The following is an 8,630-nucleotide window of genomic DNA, read 5'->3' as shown; positions in this document are numbered from 1 at the left end:
TTTTTTTTCTAACAGTTAATTTAGTTATTTATTTTTAATGAAGTTTTAAAACTTATTTTAATTATTTACAAATGTTTAATTATGTATTTAAATTCTTTATATATATCTTATTTAATATTTCATTTTTTAAAATTAATTTAGTAACACTTGTTTTTAAATGCTTATTTTAATATTTTAATTATTTTTCTAACACTTAATTTAGTTTTTTAATTTTAATGAATGTTTAAATACTAATTTTAATTCTTTACGCATAATGCTTATTTCATATTTACAAATTTATTTTAATTGCTTTTCAAAAAATAAATTTTTTTGCTAATTTACTTTTCAAATTTAATTGCTTATTTTTATTATTTTACAAATGTTTAAATATTTTTTTCAATTCTTTAGATATATTAATTATTTAATATTATATTATTTCTTTTATTTTTTTACTATTACTTAATATAAAATAATTAATTAATCTAAATTAGCAACTAATAAATATTTCGATAAATAATATAACATTTACATCTTATATTTACTAATAATTTTAAATACATAATAAACATTCAAATTAAGCAATTCAAATAAATAATTACATATTAGATAACACAATATAAGCCATTAATAATTATTTAATTAACTTCAATAATTACCGAAAAAAAAAAAGAAAAAAAACAGACGGCCCAGTCAACTGGGTCAACTGGGCCGACCGGCCCAGCTTCCCAGTTGACTGGGCGCCTAGTTGCCCAGTTGGGCACAGGCGCCCAGTCAACTGGGCAACCCAGTTGACTGGGCCACCTGGGTACTACTGTGCCCAGGTGATCGAGTCAACTGGGTTGCCCAGTTGACTGGGAAAGGGCGCCCAGACGGCCCAGTTAACTGGGCCGTCTGGGCGTCTTGGGCGGCTGGGCTTGCCCAGACGGCATGCCCAGTCGCCATTTCCGTCTGCCACATTTTCGGTCGAGGAGATCGCCGGAAAACTCCATTTTCGGCGATCTCCACTCCTTCCCAAGTAATAACAACCAAAAATTCCACATTTACACAAGTATTTCTTAAGAAATATGTATAAAATCATACTTTTTTCCAAAAATAAAAATATAAACATGATTTTTTTTGGTATAAAAATTCTTACCTTCTTCAGAGGGATTTTGGTCAAGTGGGTCTCCTGTTTTTCCTTATTTGTCGGTGACTGGGTCGACTGTGCTACAGTACTTTTCCGTCTCCTTCGGCTTCTGCTTCATTTTCAAGTGAGGGTAAAATTGGGATTCTTTTCATTTTTTTTGGTTTTCACTATTTTTTATAATTTTGCCTTTTTTTTTTCATTGGTCAAAGGCCAGTTTGGAAAATTGGCCGGGTCAACCGGCCAACAGCCACTAATTCCTCTGAGAGAGGGGGAAGGAACTAGGCCTGGTTTGAGTTTATACCAAACTAACAGAGTCGGGTCGGTTTGGGTTTTATATGATTTTATAATTAACGTTGAATTTAGTCAATTGACTACGAAGAAATTAATGACAACTTTCAAAGAACGTTCAACGTTTAGTTCATGAACATTGCCGTTAACAAGTTTTTACAATGGGCAATGCATGTTGCCAAAAGTAATAACGGCAACGTTCTTTAAACATTGCTAAAACATCTATAGCAATGGTCAATGCACGTTGCCAAAAAAAAAAAAAAAAAAAAAAAAAAACGGTTGTCTTTGAACGTTGCGAAAGGAGATATTAGTAACAACCACTCAAAGAATGTTGCTAAATCTTAATTTTCTCAACCAATGGCAACATGCATTTGCTAAATGTTGCAATAAACCTCTTTTAGCAACATACAATTGGTGAATGTTGCCATTTAAATATTGTAAAAGGCCATTTTTCTTGTAGTGCCACTACCACAAGAAGCCTTCAATCTCTACCACATCGTAACCACAAGATGCGTTCAATCTCTACCACACCACAACCACAATCTTACCCAAAAAAAACCCAAAGTCGCTGACGTTGGCACCACCATCGCCTGTGTAACCAAAATTTATCCCCAAAACATATCACAAACAAATTAAGAAACACAGATTGCACTCAAATAAAGAAACACAACGAAAGAACGTTGCTATGTGCTACCAACGCAAGAAGCAACACCACCCCATCGTGTGACCTCTTGAGATCGCCGTCGCCACTGCGTGCTACAATTGAAATCATTGTTGTCGCTATGTGCTATCAACGAGATCATCGTTGCCACTTCGTGCTATCCAACGCTACCTAGCCTGTCGAGAGCGCTGTCGTCGCTTTGTGCTACCAACACTACCTAGCCTCTCGTCGTGTGCTCCCACCGATATGCAACACTATGACAGATAAAAGAGAAAGAGATAAAGAGAGAAGGGAGAAAGATAGAAGGCTATGGAAATACATACAGTTTGGAAGTGAGGTGAGTTGGATGGGTATGTTAATTAATTTAATTTTATAATATTATTATTGATATTTAAAATTTTAATTATATTTGATTTTTGAAAGAAAAACTTGTAACTCTAATTGTGAATTGAGATCTTGAAACACAAAATGAAATTGATTCCACATATGTGAGCCCAATGAAAATTTTGATCCGCCAGTAAGATTAGGCTTGGGCTCACGGGCCCAATATTTACTACAGTATCACTTCAAGCCTACAAGAGCCATTGCCAAGAATAGTAGTTCCTACCGCGCCGTTAAGCAAACATAATAGAAGACTACAAAATGTTTTAAACGGAAGCCCATGTCAAATACGCAACTTTAGTTGAAATTGGAGAGAATAGAATCCTTTTTGGGCTGGCCATTATATTCTGAAGGATGAGCAACGGTTGTGCTCTTCCCTTTAGCTTGTTCTGCTGGTAATTGGGAAAATTACAGATTGATCTACTATTATACATTCATTGAGTTAATTGTTCCAGTGGTTACTGAAATTAGGTTAATATCTTTGATTAGTCACTAAAGTTTAAAATATCGAGTTTTGACCACTGAACTTTGAAAATATTGTACATTGATATTTTCAAAGTTTAGTAGCCAAAAATCAACATTTTAAAGTTTAGTGAGCAAACAAAGACATAGACCTAAATTCAACAACCATTGAGACAATTAACTCACAGTCATTAGTACAAAAATCGAGGAGAGAAGAACTCGATTGTGCAACTCCTATTTCGTTACACTTGTAATACGTTCGTGGAGTTCTTCTTCAAAGTCCCTAAGAAAGTGTGGATATCAATGTGGAACTAGTTACTTCTTCAAGTTGCTTGTTTATGGTTTTTAACACCGCAAGTTGTTTCAGTAATTATGATGGCACTAGAGACGGATTGAAGGGAGGGCACTATTGGGCTGTAGCCCAGTAATACCCAAGCCCATGTCCAGTAAAAGTCCCAAAAAAATGTTGAAATATTTTAATTTTAGTCCATCAGCCCACCAATCATTAACCAACCCACCACAATTTGTAAAATTAGTTTCTTATTTTATACTTGGCCCAAAGATTTGTTTTAGTATCCAACAGTCCATTACCCAATTACACAGCAAATATCCTCTTCATTCCTTCCACCATTCCCTTTACCCAGTTGCAAAATTTAAAAAACAAAAAATTTCAAATCTTTGAATAACCCTAATGCCTAATCTGTCTATTATTTTTCCAAGCTACCATCTCATCAGAGAGCCGTTCACCACAAACAAGGAAGTACCTATGAAGAAGAGTTTCAATTCGACCAGCAACTACTTACTCTGAACCACATTTTCAGCTAGCAACTCGTTTTCTTCGATTATTGGTTAGTAATTGTATCCTTTTTTAATAATTATATCAAAATAACTTCTTCTTCTTTTTTCATTCATTGAGTTTCTTAAACTTTGAGGGTTAAATTATAAATTTATAACATATTCTGATTTTCTAATTTTTTGCTGTGTAATGTGTTTTATGATTTTTTAATTATGTTATGTTTAGGGTTTTATACATTATGTTTATGATTTTTGATTGTTGCGAACTTTTAGTTTTTAATGAATTTTCTGTCAAATTTGTTTACAGGCATTTGATTAGTTTGTTTTTAAAGTATCGAAACAAGCTTAACAATTCATCTAATTACCCGTTCACGTTGTTGGCAACAAACTATATAAGCACTAAGTAGGTATTTTATACATTAAATTTCTAAATTTTTGCCCCCTGTAACTTAAATTCCTGGCTCCGTCCCTAGATGGCACTAGCATGTTCTGAGTGCATGGCATGGAAATAGGAGAAGGAACAGGCCATGTCCTTCAAATTAGGCAGCGGTACAAGAGCTTCTACAACTTCACTCATCACAGGTCGATCTTTTGCATCACAGCTAAGACATAGAGCTGCCAACTGCCCAGCTTTCTGTGCTCCTCTGATTGAGAAGCGAACCCAAAGACAGGGTCGACGAGCCTGTAGAACCTTCTTCTGTCTCCGAGATATATTCCACCATTTGGTCTGGTTTTATCCCTAGATCTTCTCCCAGTCAACGTTTCAACCAAAACCACACCAAAGATATACACGTCACTCTTTGCCATTAGATGTCCTATCACAAAATAAGGCGTGTCAAGCAAGATCAATAATAATAAAAATGAAAAAGAAATTCTAAAGGGGTCGAGAGACTGGTCCAATTATTTATTGGGGTCTTTACATATATATACCCAATATTTTTTTGCCTCTTCACTGGTTTCGCAAGAAAGATTCAAGAATAACAAATTCAGATTAAAAATAAAAATAAAAATAAAAATCTAGGGATAATTGAACCATACCAAAATTTGGCTTCTTTAGGTAGACATCCTTATTTTTGGACCCTGTTTCAACTTTACAAGAATTTATGAACATTACAATATTAGAACTTTTTCCCGTGAAATTTGATGTCAAGAAAACAAAATCATGTCTATATTTCTCGAAGAAAATTGTCCATTACAATTACATCAGTACTAAATTTTTTTAGTGAAGTTAACTAAACGAGCCCGGTGTTGCCAAGTACAAAAGGAAACAAGAATACTATGATATTCAATAGGTATTGCAACTCGATCTGTCTCCCTCTTTTCTTGTTCTAAGATCTTTTGCGTTCTTGAACATCCTCTTTCCTAGCAATCTTCGCGCTCCGAGTTTCTTCTTTCTGAATATCAGGATCCACATTTATGTCATCTACATCATCATCATCCTCCTCGGAGTCATAGATTACTTGTTTTCTCTTTCGAACATGACCTTCCAGATTTGATCGACCCGAGTTCTTGAACCCTGATTCCTTACAGCATGGTTTAGAGGATAGGACTGGTGGTTTTGATGTCACTTTCGCCTTTCTTGATTCCTCAAGTTTCTTCTTCGCCATTGAAGCGCGTGATTTGGAAACATTCTTAACCATCCAAGGATTAGGGTTTATCACAGACTTATCATTATCAGATAATAAAAACGAATAATCCCTTGAATCTTTAAGCCATTCCACCTTCTCTTTGTCCACTGTGATCTTAACCTTATTGGACCGACACTTTTGCACCGAAGAATTCTTATGCTTTGGTTTCGAAACTTCTTTCCCAATTAATTCGTAGTTCAACCAAGACTTCTTTTCTCGAACCATCTTCTCGGGATTAAAAGTCCTGGAAGATCCAGAAAAGGAGCAATCGCCATCATTATCTGAAGCATCTGCATTCTCTTTACTGCAGGAACCTGCCATGGATTCTTTCTTGATCAGAGTCCTGCATATTTCTCTTCCTCCTAGCGTTAGTACCAAATCCTTCATGATTCGGGAACAACTTTTGAGAGGCAATTCACAGAAATCTGGAAACCTGAATTCTAGTTTCTGATGATCCCTAAAAGCAAAAGACAATTGAAATTTTGTGTGAAAATTCAAGATGGTCAAGGGGCAGGGACGAGGGATGTATATATAGTAGTAGGAGGGAGAAGTAGAGTTCTTTTAGGACTATGGAAACTTTCCATAGCATAAATATGAAGCCGAGTTTGTTCAGAGTAAAGAAAAACTTACCATAATATTCTTGTTTCTTATGTTTTTGAATTAAATACTTTTACACAAGAAAATTCAAAATACACATTTTGGCTTTTGATTTAAAATTTAAAATGAAGTCATCACTTACTTACAAGGATAATTAGCACAAAATGTTTCTGCAAATCGTCCCTATCATTTCAAATTTGATATTTACGCCGTTAGTTCTACTTTTTCTTGTGGAGTTAGTTCTTAATTTCCATCTCATTCTATCAATTCATTTCTTCAAATATTGGTAGTTGGTGCAAAACGTCCTTATTGTTTGCTTTCATAGCTCAAAACATCCATATCGTTTACATATTCGCTGTGCAAAATGTCTTTATCATCTATTTTCTCCATTAAAACATTGTTAAAATAATTAATTTACCTTCATCTTTAAATAAGAAAATATAAAGAAATAAATAATATAAAAAATAAATAATTATAATCAAAGTCCTAAAATTTTCAAATAGTGAAAACGAGTTCCATTTAAAATATATTAACTGAAAAAAATCCATCTTCCCAACATAAAAATTATTTTCTTAGCTAGATTTGAATTAAAACAGCTATGATAGGGGTTTGGATTAAAATCTCGAATGAACTCTCTAATTGAAGAGGAAATTTCATTTTCAAACATTATTTTGTAAGGCAAAAGAAATTTGAACAAAATGAGATCAAAATTTAAAAGTTAAATCCTTATATAGAAAGAAAAAAAAAAAAAAAAAAGAACACCTTTTTGTAACGTCGTTGAAAAAAAAAAAGATATTGGAATACGAAATTTTATTACAAGAAAATAGCTAAATATCTGGATGGTGCCACAGTGAGATGAGGAGAATGGGCTGAGATGGTGGCCTGTGGCAAGGTGCAAAATTGAATAGGAAAGAAGAACCATTTTACATTTTTTTTTTTGCTTTTCTATTTTTAATTCTTTTCTTACATTTTTTATACTTATAATTCTCTTTTTACTTATTTTAATAGTAGTGGAAGATGGGGGTAGGGGTAGGGTAGGTAACGATAATTGAGAAGATAAATATTTTTCTTTTGTTTGTATGTTTTAGATTGTTTTGTGTGAAACTCATTTGTATTTTTTTTTTAAAAAATTTGGAACTCTAAATAAATTATTTATTTTTCCAATTATTTTTTTTCTTTTGTTTTAAAGAAGAAGGTAAATTAATTATTTTTACAATGCTTTAATGGAGAAAATAAAGGGTAAGAACCTTTTGCACAATGAAGGCAAAAGATATGGATATTTTGCGCAATAAAACCAAATGATAGAGGTGTTTTGCACCAATTACCATATTTGATGGAAGAAATTGATGGAACGAGATGGAAATGACCAACTCCGCAAGAAAATATTGAAACGAGGATGCATTTGTCAAATGTGAAATGATATATACGATATGAGCAATGAGTACAAACGATGGGACGTTTTGTATTTATTACCTTCACAAGAACTATCCCTTTATGTTAATTTTCGAAAAGCTAATATTTATTTCGTTTTTTAAATTGAAGTCATCAATTATTCGCAAGATCTAGTGTTAATCTTTGTGAAGAAAACGCTTTTAGTTATTTATAAACAAATAAAAATTATTAAAATCTGAAAAAACAAAATCAAGAGCCTTGTGGATATCTCGATCCCAAATAAAAGGCTTTTCAATTGAAGGTTTCTTGATTTTCTATCCTTTAGTGTTTTTAATATGGAAGTCGCCTTCGTGTAAGCAGTCCTTTATTTCATTTTGCCATAATTCTTCTGAATAGTTAATGATTTATTTTTAAAATTTTTTTTATATTATTTTTATTTTTATCATTTGAACTTTTCAAGCATGTGCTTCAAATCCCAAATTTTCGGATGTGAATCCTAACAAATGCATGTTGAGTTGTTGAGTTATTATGATCGTAAATCACCATTTTGTAACTTTTGATTCCACACGTGCGATCATGAACACTGCTTTGTGACCTTCGGTTCCTCGTGTTACCCCCAATTCCTTGATATGACCCTCAATTGCAATTAGAATGCCATAGTCATACATAATATAATCTTCAGTTGTACGTTTGAGTCACAAAATTGATAGAAACGAAGAATAGAACCCTTTCTCTAATCTATACTAGCTATTCCGAAGGATTAGAAATGGCTGTGCTCTTGTCTTCATCTTCTCTCCAAATCCCTGGTTGACTCTCTTTACCATACATGTGCGTGTGAGTGTGAGTGTGTTATTAATTGACGGCGATTATTATAGTGTACTTATAACATCCATAGGCAGATGGGGAAGTTGCACATTAATCGACCATGGAGTTAATAGTACAAAAATCAAGGAGAAAAGAACTCGATTTCACCGCTCTCTGTTCATTACCATTGCAATGTGTGCATGTAAATCTTCTTCAAAGTCCCAAAGGAAGAAAGTCCGTATGAACGTAGAAGAAGAAGGTGATGATGACAGTTGGTGTGGAGAGGGGTTGGAAAACTTCAATTTTCTCCTTTAGTCGCCCTTGAGTGGTTCGTACGCAGATGTAACAAGGGATTCTACTAGCTTGGCCGATCTATAATCTTAAAAATTTTCAGATTGTTGAGAAAGTTGACAACTTTAAGATAAAGATGAGGGATGATCCAAATATGGAATGTTTCGTGAGAAAGTTATAACAAAAAGGGTTTGAATCAAAAAACTTTTCACAAAATATCTAAAAA

At 33.5% G+C, this 8,630-nt stretch overlaps 1 pseudogene; it reads right to left on the bottom strand.

Annotated features, from left to right (window-relative positions):
• Positions 1–4,161: 4,161 nt before the first annotated feature.
• Positions 4,162–4,803, bottom strand: LOC111400162 (annotated as a pseudogene).
• Positions 4,804–8,630: the final 3,827 nt, after the last annotated feature.

This window comes from Olea europaea, chromosome 10 (assembly GCF_002742605.1).
Source record: "Olea europaea var. sylvestris chromosome 10, O_europaea_v1, whole genome shotgun sequence".
Lineage (NCBI taxonomy): Eukaryota > Viridiplantae > Streptophyta > Magnoliopsida > Lamiales > Oleaceae > Olea > Olea europaea.
Note: the sequence above shows the minus strand (reverse complement) of the source record. Positions and strands in the feature narration are given on the sequence as shown.